Source organism: Vipera berus (assembly GCF_964194415.1).
Source record: "Vipera berus genome assembly, chromosome: Z".
Taxonomy (NCBI): domain Eukaryota; kingdom Metazoa; phylum Chordata; class Lepidosauria; order Squamata; family Viperidae; genus Vipera; species Vipera berus.
The window spans coordinates 92,928,054-92,942,672 of record NC_138205.1 but is presented as its reverse complement, the minus strand read 5'-3'; positions in this window follow the sequence as shown (position 1 = coordinate 92,942,672).

Genomic DNA, 14,619 nt, shown 5'->3' with positions numbered 1-14,619 from the left:
TCAATATTCCTCTCTTTTATCTCCTTCAAATATGTGGGCTTCAACTTCTAGACTAGTACATATATCTGGAAATCACTAAAGTGGAGGAGGAAGATTTCATAAACTGAGATTTATTTTATTGTTAATCTTTAATAGTTTAATCTACCTACAGGAAATAAAGAGGTGCAGATTAGCAGAAAGACCAGGCGATTGTGCTATTAATGTCAAACTCTAAAGCTGAAGTCCTACCTCTGCTGTGAATTCAGTAGGTGTGTTCAGTTATTCTCGCACTCCCAAATCTTTGATCTCCCATTCATGGTTTCTTGTTTTTGTTTTTGGCAGTGGCAGAGTTTTTGTTATGGCAATGATAATCACATCTTAATCTCAATACTGCAAGGTTGATTATCAATGCATATGTAAGCTGTCCTCAAACAAACTGTCTTTTGAAGGTTAGATAGTAGACATTATCTATCTATCTATCTGTCGGCCTGATCTACTCATTAGCTGACAAACAATTGTGTTAATCTATTGGTGGACTTGCCCTCTGAGCATGAAACTCCATCGCCCCAATATATCCATGTAGTCATATGGAGTAGATAAGCCAAAATGTAGACCAGCCAAGGGGAAAGGCCAAGCTAAGGCCAAGCTGCCCACTGGCAACCATGGAATAGTGTTACCTGTTAGAAAAACCTGCTCACCTGAAAACTGTACGAAAGGTGGGAAGGGGAGGTAAATGGGAGGCATTCTCTAGGGAACTGACGTGATGGAGGCAGACAGTTTCAGCCTCTTCATTTTCAGTCTCTCAGATACCCCTCAAACAAATCAAATTGTTGAAGGAACACTTGCTCTGTAAAATGTGTGGCTTTTGCTGGACATAGTTAATGGTTGCCAATGGCAATGGCATATTGGTTGGTTATAAGGGTATTTCTCAGTGACACCAAGGGAGCAACTCTTAATTTCTGTTGGCAACCATTTTGAGTTTGCAATCCATCTTGTCTCCAAAATAAAAATAACTGATTTTGTTTTGAAATCAGAGAAAACAGAGAAATACTAAATTGTTAATTTAGTCCTTCTGTAAAAAGCACTGTTATGTTTCAATCTCTGTTGATTCAAGAAATATTTTTATTTAATGCTGAGAGGGAAGAGGTATTGTATCAAAAGCAGAAGGGAAAGCATTTAATAGTTTTTATAAAAATCCAAAGAGAAGTGAAATGTGATTGGGAGAGACAGATTATGACCACAGAATATTCATGTACATACACGCACTGGCTACTATTTACACTAAATTTATGAGAAGCAATAATGGGAAAATCCTGTGTTAACAAATCCGATTTACATTTGGAGAGTGTAATGGAATAATATAGTTAATTTATTGCTGGTATTACTTTTGTAGTAGAATTTTATTCTTTAAAAGAATTTAATTCAGTTGGTATATATAAATCTAGGAATTGATAGGTACAAATATTGCCTTATCCTGAGATTCAGTGATTTTGCTCAGCCTGTTAAATTCCCTCTGCATATGTCAGTGTGAATTTTTCCTCTGTGTGCATGTTGTGTGTGCATGTGTTAGTGAGTAACGTTATTCTTGGCTCTTATAGCAACCTAGCATTGGTGTTCAAGAATGAACTTTTCTTAACACCAGAGAAATGTCTCTCTGAATCTCTCACCCACAACGGTGAGTTCTGGGATCTTTCATTTCCTGGAATGCACGATGCTAGGAAGAAAATATCTTGGATGATTGCCTGAAAGCTCTTTGGCATCAGTTAGGAGTTGGACCTGTCAGAAGGTTTTCTTTAACATGAAGAAAGAAGATAGGGTTGGCATTAAACAAAAGAAAAATATTGCTCCTTTTCTTCTGGCAAACTGGAAAGGATTCTTCCACTGCTAGATGAAAATAGATCTAAAATAAGCCAAGCTGAAATAACTTGTCATCTCAATGTTGAATGCTGCCCAACCATCATGCATGGCAACTCATCAGGGATTAATCAAATGTGGGAAGGCAGGGAGGAGGGTGCCTCAATACAATGCATAGGCACAATACATCACAAAGGCTACATTTGAGATGGTAACCACATGTCCTAATTAACCCAGAATAGCTCTCTGTTTGAAAACATACTCTATTTGAAGGGCTGTTCAGTTCAAGACCAGTTTTAAAGACCAAAGAACTTAAAAGGGAGATCAGGGTCACAAAAATTGTCCATCAACAAACTAGCACTTGGAAGGTGAATTAAGCAGACATTGGTCCATATTGCTTAAAATCTTCTTCATGATCTGTATATAAGTTCTAAATTTGCAGACATCTTGGCAATATAGCATATGTAATTTGATGCAAAATCTGCTTACCCTTTTGGGATGTTTGTGTGTGTGATCCATTTCCTGTCTTTTTCCTCTGTGCTAGTGGAAAAAAGTTGAGGCAGTGCAGAAAATAAATCTAGTCTTTAGTTCCTTTCTACACTTCTTTTCAAATGGCTAATTGCCTGTCCGCAGCTTGGAAGAAGTATTATCTATCCTCTTCTATTTCAAGCATGAAAATGGAGAGGAAAATTTTTGGCGCTCACTGTTGTGCACAATTCTGGCTTCAAAACACTCTCTGCTTTTATTGGTTCAAATGTATAATTATGACACTTTAATGACAGAAAAAGGAGCAGGCAATTAGAAGCACAGAGTTTCCATCACCCTTGAACACAGAACCAGAGACATTCTCAGTACATCTAAAGCCATGCTAGTTTGTTGTGTCTTAAGCCAAAATCCCACAAGGTCTTGATGTAACCAGCTGTCTCACTAACGAACTGCCAGCGCTTTTCCTGAATGGGAGCTATCATCTTTGCTGACATCAGCTGCCTCCCTAGAGCACTTCTCGGCTGTCTTTCTTGGTGTGATTGCATTTATCTGTGGCTTGCAGGGACTAGTCCTAATCATATTGCGTCTTGCCTTTGAGGGTCAAATACAAGTCCATTGCTCCTGAGACAAATGTGAGAGGGAGAGAAAACAGTTGGAGGGGAGCAGGGGGCGGGAGAGGGAGAAACAGAAACTGTCACCTTTTTGTAAGACTGATAAGCATTTGGCAGACAGGACACTGCAAATGAGAAAAGCAAACAGCCAGCAATCTGCGAGTGCCATAAATATGTTACCATCTCAGCTGGAAGATAGGCAATATATGCACCAAGAGGCTTTTGTTTAATGAGCTGTCAGGAAGCAGGCACAAAATTATGCTTGAAAACACAGGGAAGCTGCAGAAACAGCAGATCCTGGAAATGCCCTCTTTGCCTTTTATGTGGATGTTTCAAAGGATCTTGTCAGTCTGAGGGTTGTCGAGTGATGCAGGCTATCATTTGCAAAGCCTTTTGGACTTTTTATTTTTTTCAGCCTAAGAGAGTGATGGTTAAGCTGCACTCTGGTCTTTTCCTTATATACTTTCCTAATCCCATAAATATAATAAAAATGCAGTCCAAATAAGACAGAAATAAAAGTAGGAAATTAAACATCTGGTTTCTAATCAGATAGAGGTTCTTTTTCTGATGTTCAGTCAGTTTCCTAGTTATTTCAGTCAAGCACACAACAAGGACTTTACTGCTCAAAAGACATCACAGCAATATAATATGAATACATGACCTGCTTTGTAATTGATGTGCAACATCCAGAGTTGCAGTGGCGGTGCAGCTAAACTGGTGAAGCAACTGTGGAATTAAAAGGTAGGCACCGGGATCATTGTGGGAAGCATGAAATGATGGATAGCATGGTAGACCTTCAACAGTTAGGCAGTCATGCACAGCAAATCCAGGAAACCACAGACCTATCAGCCTGACCTCAATACCTGGGAAGATTCTGGAAAAGATAATGAAACAACGAATCAGTGAACATCTAGAGGCAAACAAAGTCATTACTAAAAGCCAGCATAGGTTTGTCAAAAACAGATCATGCCAGACAAATCTTATTGCATTCTTTGACCAAGTGACAAAATTAGTGGATCAGAGGAATGCTGTGGATATAATTTACTTGGACTTCAGTAAGGCATTTGATAAAGTGAAAATAGAAGATCAAAGAAATTTGATACAAATATGTTATAATATCAAGAAGATAAAATATCTGAGTATCATTATGACAAATATGAATTGTATATAATTTCAAAATAATTATGTTATTGCATGGAACAAAATTAAAAAAGATATGTTGATGTGGGAAAACTGTATGTTTGATAAAAACCAGTTTCTTTCCTAAAATGATGTTTTTTGTTTCAAACAATATCTGTCTTGACATCTGTTGCATCATTTAAACTGTGGCAGAAGGACATATCTAAGTTTGTGTGATGGTAAAGAAGATGAGTTAGATACAAGATGGAAAGGAAAGAAGAAAATTGGATTTACCTGACTTGAAACTGTATTTTGCAGTTTTCAGTTTGGTTTGGAGAAGAGAATGGGTGTTGCTGAGAACTAGAAAGCTTTTGAAGTTAAAAGCAATATCTGAGATTTGAGTGACAAGGATATTTTAATAATCATTATGTTACATATGCCATACTTAGCATATGGAATACATAGATACCATGTTTCCCCAAAAGTAAGGCCTACACCAAAAATAAGCCCTACCTTGATTTTTGGGGATGTGCCTAATATCAGCCCTACCCCCAAAATAAGCCCTAGTTTTGGGGCATGAGGCACACACCTAAAAATCAAGTTGGGGTGGAGGAGTGGAGCTGCCCCACCTGCCCTACACCCACTTACCTTGCAGCCAGGCCTCTTCTTGCCAGCCCACTTCTTCTTCTGAGGCCTCTTCTGCAGCCAGGCCTGCATTTCTCAGTAACATGGATTTCAGGAAGGCCTGTGCAGCCAAGAGCCAATCTATAGATTCAATCCATAGCTCAGTTCTGCAAGACTTCAGCAGCTGAGCACCAACTATCGATTTAATCCATAGCTTGGTACTCAGCTGCTTAGGCCTTCTTGAAAGGCCTGACTGCAAAATGCAGGCCCAAATTCAGCTGCAGAACTTTGGCCCCAGAAGAAGTGGACCAGCTGGGTGGAGCTGTCAGTGCCAGAGGTGAGGTAAGGCCAACCCCAAAAATAAGACCTGGTGCCCCTTTTGGTGGCAATAAATAAATAAATAAATAAGACACAATCTTATTTTCAGGGAAACATGGTACCTGGTTGTGTGAAAATACACTTGTGGGTCCTGGTACAAAAAGCATTTTATAGGTGAGAAATAATAGGCAGACACAAATGGAGGAAAGCTATGGTGGCACAGTGGTTGGAATGCAGTACTGCAGGCTAACCCATGGCTCACTCCAGGAGTTCGATTCTGAATATTTCAAGGTTGACACAGCCTTCCAACCTTCAGTAAAATGAAGACCCAGATTGTTGGGGGAAATACACTGACTCTGTAAACTGCTTAGAGAGGGCTGTAAAGCACTGTGAAGCTGTATGTAAGTCTAATATTAACAAGAGAAATGTAGGATCAGCAGAAGAATTGGTGGCAGGTTTTAGCGTAGATGGTTCTCTTATTTACAATTATTAGAAAGATTTAAAAACAAAGGAATTCATGGTTTTGAACACTGTAAGATTTAAGTTTGAAATAGAATTGTGTACAAATGATGAACATGCAATTGCTAAAATGTACACACTTTTATTGAAATTTGAAATAGAAGAACAAGTGAAAGAATGTAAGATAAAGTGGACTAAATTTATGATTAAAATGTAGAGATGGAACAATGGGAAAATGTGTGATTGGAAGAAATGAAATCTACACTACATTATAATTTTAAAGAGAATCTTTATAAAATAACATATCATTGGTATACCATATTTTCCTGAAAATAAGATCTACCCTGAAAATAAGATATAGCTTGATTTTTGGGGTTGGGCCTAATATAAGCCCTATCCCCCAGAATAAGCCCTTGTGAACAGCTGGGGTGGGAAGGGTGTGGCCAGCACAGGAGGCAGTGCAGGGACTGTGGGATGGAGTGGGTTTGCATGACAGAAATCTCCCAAACACAGTTAGACCCCAGGGCAGAAAATAAAACATGGCAAAAAAAAGTAACTAAAGGAAAGGTATTCTACTTCGCTTCTGGGTATACCAATCCAGAAGCCAACATAAATTGAAGGCCTGAGTTGAAACTGTAATCCCACCCAGCCAAAAAGGGGGTGATGAAGCTTATTCCCCCCTGCCCTCTGGGCTGGGAACAGCCAACAACCACCCACCCAACCACATGTCCCCTCACAAACACAGGCAGCAATCCTTGATGCAGTTCTTAGCACGGCAGGTCCGTCCCTTCCCCACTCACCTCATGGAGGCTCGGCCTCCTCCCTCACTGCCAGAATGACTTGGTTTGGATCTACCTCTTGTTCGATCTCTCCGGGTGCCTAGAGGTGTTTCTGGCGCACTCTCGCCAGCCCGTCATGCCTGCAGCACCAGGCAACTTCCCAGCATCTCTTCCACAGCTCACCTTGTGACTCTGGAGCAGGCAGCAATCGAATGAATGAACCTTTATTGTCAAAGTACAACCATGTATACATTGAGATTAGCTGAGCCTCCCTTCGTGCTCCCACCCCCCAACTCACAGTGACAACAAACCTCCATCTTATTACACCATGTGAACTAATTGCACCACACACCAGCCTCGCAAGTCAATTCTGCATAAAGTTTATAAGAATTATTTCCCATTCAAAAGCCTAACAGCCCACGGATAAAAGCTGTTTTTCAGCCTGTTGGTGCAGCTGGTTATACTCCTATATAGGAGAGTAAAGAGATACTGTCGAGTGTGTGAGTCATCCCTGAGAATTTTCCTCACTCTTCCAGGGCAACGAGCTCTGGCGATGTCATCCAGTGGTGTCAGGGGACAGCCCATAATGTCTTGTGGTGTACTCACCACCCTCTGTAATACTTTCCTATCCGCGGCTGTCAGACCAGCATAACAAACCACAATACCATACGAGAGGATGCTCTCTATAGTAGACTGGTAAAAAAGAGTCATTAGCTGTTGTTCTACCCTGTTCTTCCGCAAGACCCTGAGAAAGTGAAGCCTCTGTTGGGCCTTTCTAGCCACCTGGGTTGTATTAACTTTCCAGGTCAGATCTTCGCAGAGGTAGACTCCCAGAAATTTAAAGGATCATGGTTTGTGCTCCTCCAGGCCTGGAGCTTGGGTCTTGTTCAGGCTACTGTTATGGTATCTGGTGTCACTCATCAGTGCTCCGGTTCTTCAATCGCAATGGCACTGCCCACAGGCCTGCCTGTCCTGACATCCTGCCTGCTTCCCCCCCCTTTCCTCTCATGCTCTGGGGAAAGCGGGAGCTTGTCTCTCCTCTTGGCAGGCAGTGGCTCACCCACTCTGGGCTGCTCCTGCCTGGTGCAGGTGAGTTGGCCTAGATATCCCCTATTACTGGCCTACTGCTGCCAGAGGTGAAGCAGGTGGCAGGGGTGGAGCTGCCTCCCTCTGCCTGCCAGACATCTGCTGGAACTGCACAGTGCAGGCAGAGCCGTGGCAGCGTTGCCTTCCACCTGGCCTTCCACCAAGCCCCAGATGCTACCCAGCAGCCTCTACCAGCTCTGCCAGAGATTCCAGAGGCCAAGCAGTCCACCAAGAGCCACTGCAAGGCCAGTAGCAGCATGGATAGCCACTCAGTGGCCAGCATGTGCCCGCCATGGCTGAAAAGTGTCCCAGCAGCACTAGGACCAGCAGCCAGGGTGGGCAGAGGCCACTCCCACTTCTGTTGGCCCTCTTGCTCACCTCCTCCTCTAGGTCAAAGAAATAAGACATCCCCTGAAAATAAGACCTGGTACCTCTTTTGGAGGCCAAAAAATATAATTATTTTCAGGGAAACATGGCATGTCATCAGAGAAATTGTTTTAAATGTATAAAGGCACTTTAAATTTATATTGGAAACATGAAGGGACTTTATTATGTTTGGTAGACTAAAATAGAATACTGCCTTTTAAAATAAAATACTGGATTTTTGATAGATTAAATAATACTAGATTCAAATATACATACACTGATTCAGAAGAATTTAAAGATTAATATACAATTGAAATGGAAAGCTTTCCTTTTTGTGTCGATGGAGATATAGCTGGAAAAAGTCATGAATTTTGTTTTTAAATAGGATAACTACACTGAGTGTCAGAATCCATTGATATCACATTCATAAATGTATGGTTAAAATATTGTGCCTACCAGGATTCTGCCATACTTGTAGAAGGAGGGGGGAATTGTTTATTCAGTCTATCTGTAGCTGCTTTCAAAGAACCTTTGATCTGGGGGAATTAAGGGGGGAAAGTGATCTGTCTGTTTGGGGCTGTAGGAAGAAGGCAATCAACAAAGGAATGCATGAAGTTCCTTTCTTCCCACGGAAGGACCTGACAACCAGAATTGATGGGATCCTAACCAAATGGAGTTTGAGGGGAGGGGGGGTTGAACCGGGAATGCTTATATAGAATTGAATGTGACTCAAGACCAGATCCTGTCTCATATCTCCACAACCAATCCTATCCTAGTAAACTTTTTCCTTTTGGACAACTCGGCTCCAAGAGTCCTTATTTCCTAAGATGTGGATTGGGGTGGGTCCTGACACTGAGATTATTATGCGCAGAAAGATGGAAAGATTTGGCTCTATCCATTATGGAGAAAGTTGGTGAAGATGATGGAATATTGATATACCTAAATGGGCTTTTTTGGTCACAGAAAAAATAGTATTTATGTTTATTGCTATCTGGAAATCCCTTACAGACTTTTTGTGTATAACAGAAAAAATGAAGGTATAACTTATGGTTTTGATGATTAGACAGTATAGATTATAGAAACAAGAGAATTGCAACACTAAAGTAAGAGATAAATTGAGAATTGTACTTACATCTCAGGGGCTACCACAAAGAAGAGGGAGTCAAGCTATTCTCCAAAGCACCTGAAAGCAGGACAAGAAGCAACGGATGGAAACTAGTCAAGGAGAGAAGCAACCTAGAACTAAGGAGAAACTTCCTGACAGTTAGAACAATTAACCGGTGGAACAACCTGCCTCCAGAGGTGGTGAATGCTCCAACACTGGAGGTTTTTAAGAAGAGACTGGACAGCCATTTGCCTGAAATGGTATAGGGTTTCCTGCCTGAGCAGGGGGTTGGACTAGATGACCTCCAAGGTCCCTTCCAACTTTATATATATTATTATTATTATCTTCTTTAAAGAATAGCAGAAGCTACTTTTTGTATCATTTTTCTTTCTTTTTTATTTTTCATTTCTTGCACTTTTATTTTTCTCTGATTGGTTTGTGTGTGTGTGTGTGTGTGTGTGTGTGTGTGTGTGGTTGTATCCAAAACTTATTCAAGTGGAAGGTTCCTCTAAATAGGGATTGCCCTTTCCCATTAGTTTTTTTCTTTTAATATAGAACAAAATGATATCAATTTTCCTACAGCATTAAACAAGTCACACAAACTACAACTTTATCCTCTAGTACAGGGGTGTCAAACTGCCGGCCCATGGGCTGGATGCATCATGCGGAAGCCGCGTCCACCCCATTGCCGGCAATGGCAAAACTGTCCCGATATGTTGCATGACATCACGTGATATTGCGAGTTTGACATGTCTGCTCTAGTAATACCATTTATATACGCAGTCTTACGAGTTTTCAATATTCTTGCAACATTAATGATTTCCTTTTATCATTTTTTTTCTTGAATACTAAAGTTTACAGTATTTCTTTCAATTCTATTTTTCAACACATCATTTTTTGTCATATTAATCTCTAAAACACAGTTTCCATCATTCCATCACTCTCTCATTTTTATTCCAAATTGGTTTCTTGCTTTTAATTTTAATGGCATTACACAATCGCTTGTTTCAAGTCCTTTTTTAATTTACATCAAATTAATCTGCATGTATTAGTCTTCTCAGGTATATTAGGCAGGAAACATGACCAGATGAATTAACTCTACTTTAGTGTAAAATCTGATGGTATAATTCAATTCAATCAATTCAAGCAGATTAGAGCTTGAAAAGACCTTGGTGGTCTTCTAGTCCAACCCCCTTATACCCTTTCTTAGTTGATCATTTTCTCTTTACTACATCAACGAAGATCATAATCACATACTATTATAGCTATTTTAATACAAACTATTCCTTTTTCACAATGCATATTTTCCTTCCATCATATTGTTCAATATTTCCATAATTTTCATTTTTTGTGTATTCTGTTCCGTTATTTTTTTCATCCACAGTCTCTTTCATTTCATCATTACATCAGACATCCCTTTCATTTTCCCCATTGATATAATTCCACACAGACCTATATTCTACAGCATAATTCTTTTCACTCTGTTCCAATTTAATTTCAATTTTCTCTTTTTGCTGTAAATTCATTTTTAGCTCACTGAAAACATTTGGATTCTGAGAACATGCAGTTGATTATAGTACTATATGCATGATAATATAATGTTCCCTTCAAAAATAGCATATATATAAGAGAATAATTACATGGATGTCTTAGTTTATGGAATAAGTGTTTATAATTACACTTTATAAAGTGTTTATAATTACACTTTACAGTTGCAAGCCATATCTCTTCTTTAATCTTCTTTAATCAGGCTGTTACTACTTTAAGCTATTGTCAATGGAGAGAGAGAGAGAGAGAGCGAGAGAGAGAAAGTCTCTAGGCATGTGTTAAAAATTGTCTCCTCTATATACAGTAAACAAAGAGATTGTAATTAGATGGTGTCCTTCTTTGTCAGGATATGATTTTGCAATGGAACCAGTGCATTTCATAACAATTTCTTGCAGTTTTCTGCCAGCTGTAAGTTCTGAACCATGGATGGCATTTTAACTGAGCCATGGAGAAGAGCTATAAGAGTTATGAACAAGATATTTGGCAGCCTTTGGCTTCACTTATGGGCATGAAGTTTGCTAGACTCAGCTGACTCAGAGAGTGGGGGGAATAATGCCTTTCAACATTATCATAAAGAGAGAAACCACTAGACAAAATGTACGCTTTGTGTGTCAGTAATGGGGTGGATTACAGACTATTCAGGCAATTGCAAGTTCATGCTTTTCTTTTTCAGCATCTTTCCAAAAACAATTCTTTCACTCTGTTCCCTAGGTTACTTAATATAAACTATCTATATGTCAGCATATGGAATGGATAAATTCTAACTGGTCTCTTAACATTCCTATATGGGAAAAGCAGTTGAGTATGACACTTCATTACAGTTCAAGGGATGTAAAGAATATACAAACTTTTTGTATTCATTCTAGCTTGATTTAATGGTAACTTAATAAATCACTTTAATGATCTTATGGAAGGTCTTCACCCAGGTGAACTTATTAGGTGAAACAATAACCTATTTACAGTGGTGGGATTCAAATAGGTGAACAACCAGTTCTCTGTGTGAATGCTGCTTCCAGAAGTCCATTCTGGGCCTGGGCAACAAAAAATTAGCTACTGGTTCTGCCAAAGTGGTGCGAAGTGGCTGAATCCCACCACTGCCTATTTATATTACTAAATTTCTCAGTGGCTTTTGAAAGAGAAGACTTTTTAAAAAATTATAGGATTGATGGTTTTCTGCTGCTATTGTTCCCTTATTATTAATCAAAACAGTAATGGAAGGTTGATCATGGATAATGGTCTTTCAATATATTTTTATCAGAGGAAACAAATTTATTTTCTTCTTTTGCTTTATTCGTAACTGAGAAATAGTCACTATTTAAAAGTTCAAAATTAGGTCTGATGAAACCTAAACATTATAATGTTTTCTTTTTCTATTTATCTAAGAGTTAGGATCTTAATATGTAACATAGGATTGGCTTTAAGTTGCCAGCCAGAATAGGAAAAGCCTGTTAAATATAAATTCAGTATAAAAGGATTAGTCTGTGCTATTTCAAATGTGCTATTAAATTAAAATGCTTGAAAGCTCTTTTTCATAGATTATGTTGGCTGTGAATGGTAGATGTTAGAATTGACAGTATCAGGAAGGCAGCTGAAAAGGATAATCAGGAAACATTCATTTTTGAATCTTTGGCCTGCCTTTATTCAGCTTTGGGTATATGCTATAAGGCCTATCGTGTCTGGATTACAAAACTCCAAATGATTTGGAAGGCCAAAGAGTTTTCTGTGTCTTTTTATTACCATCTAGAACAGGGGTCTTCAAACTTGTCCCTTTTATGACTTGTGGACTTCAGCTCCCAGAATTCCTCAGCCAGGCACGCTGGCTGAGGAATTCTGGGAGCTGAAGTCCACAAGTCATAAAAGGGACAAGTTTGAAGACCCCTGATCTAGAATTTGTATATATTTTCTCAGGCTCTTCATGGTAGGCTCAGCAAAAGTCAATATGTATTTGTCTTATATCTCTGAATTAAACAAGCAGGTCAGCATTGATTGGTACAGAAGCTGGGAAAACCAAAAGATATATCTGTATCAGCAGCTTGAAATGAGTTATAATTTCTCTCCTATAAAGGATGGTTCAAATAAAGAAGGATACCAGTCAAGCGGAAACATTATGTAATCTAGATAAAAAAAGGATAAGATAGCATAGCAGCACAATCACACCTCTGTCTCTTTTATATGTTTGTTGACACCCCACTTGTGAACAAATATATTTTTTTCTAATATATCTGTTGATTAGTTGGTTGTTTGATAGGAATGCTTTTGAATTTGGAAAAATCTTTCAAGAAGTATGGCAGTTTGAAATCCACTTCTTACTCTTTAAATGAGGTTTGTTGTGCAGGGCTTGATTCATTCACATATAGTTAATTTTTCAATATCCTTTGATAAAATTGCTAATTGTCTTCAATAAAAGTACATTGCCAAAGCTGAAATTGATCAATATGGAAGATTAGTTTGGATTCACATGTGGAAGCAGCTTTTAACACAAAGAAAATAGCATGATCTTACACTAGCTAAAGAAAAAAAAAATCAAGGGTGTCCAATTCTTTCTTAGCCATTCTCAGAGGATTTGTGTACCTTATTTTATTTTTTAAAGAAGTAACTTTCTATACTAGTTTTTTCAGAATGTATTTGTACATTTCTAAAATTAAATTCACGTGATCTGGTTTCCAAAATTTCCTTTAGGAGAATTGTGCTACAGAGTTCTCTATTATTCCCTCCTAGACAAAAGAGCAAAATAGTAACAATGACTGCAATAAATAACAGGGCAGAATAAATTTTAACATAGAGCAAAATGACTTAGGAGTAAAAATGCATACCTGGAAAAAAGAAAATGTGTACTAAATTTATCGCTGCTAAACATCTGTTTTTGTCTGCTTCCTATTGAGAATAAATTAATAACCTTTGCATATGTCCATATGGCTTGATGTGAGAATTATTGGTTATATGAGGGAATATGTTTGTTAGCTCTTTCTTCTCCTAATGATTATGCATGTTTGTTCTGCTTCATGAAATATAAGGATTGAATGTTGATGATATGTTTACTGTGTGATAAATAACTGCATACAGAAAGGCATTTTAAACCAACAGCCATTTATTCCACAAAAAGCCATCCAAAGATTAATATCTTGTACTTGTTAATTTCTCCATTTGGCTTATCACTTTTGAGAAGTCATTCCTAAGCAATTCACATTAAAAAAAACACCACAATATGGTGCGCATATCATAAAGCTATGGAGCATACTTCTGCTTACAAAAGAAGTAGCCATGGAAACACTGAACATTTAAATATAGAATGCCTCACATGATTGGGGGACTGGAGGCTAAAACATATAGGGAACGGTTGCTGGAATTGGGTATGTGTAGTTTAATGAAGAGAAGGGTGAGGGGTGACATGATAGCAGTGTTCCAATATCTCAGGGGGCGCCACAAAGAAGAGGGAGCCAAGCTATTCTCCAAAGCACCTGAAAGCAGGACAAGAAGCAACGGATGGAAACTAGTCAAGGAGAGAAGCAACCTAGAACTAAGGAGAAACTTCCTGACAGTTAGAACAATTAACCAGTGGAACAACCTGCCTCCAGAAGTGGTGAATGCTCCAACACTGGAAGTTTTTAAGAAGAGACTGGACAGCCATTTGTCTGAAATGGTATAGGGTTTCCTGCCTGAGCAGGGGGTTGGACTAGATGACCTCCAAGGTCCCTTACAACTTATTATTATTATTATTATTATTATTATTATTATTATTATTATTATTATTATTATTATTATTCAAAGTAACTGGAATTAGAATATCTTCAAGAGCCTCTTATAAACCAGTGAATTGCTTCCAAGAAAAGGAAATGCCCAGAAATGTAAGCCCACCACTGAACCATTTTAAACAGATTTTAGTATTTGCCCAAAATGTCTTATTGGACAGATCTAAAATTTTATGATTACAATTTGATTTTCAGCTAACAAAATAAGTCGCCATTAAATTGCAAACAAGCATCCAGTACAGATGCTTGGAACATTTTATATTCCAGCTCTATGGGCTCCCAGATGCATCCTATCAGTGAAAATAGGTTTAAAAACAATATGTTATAAGAATGAAGTGGAAAAAGATGCTACACTGGAAATTCAAAAGAAACTGGTTGATATCTTAAAAATTAAAAGGGATATACAAACAGCAAACCAAGAGAGTGACCTGGATAGTTTTCCTATATAGGATTTACAAAAGAAACATATTAAAACTTGGAAGAATTTTGTGAGAAGGCATTAAGAAAAAATGAAACGAAATCACATTTTGGGATAT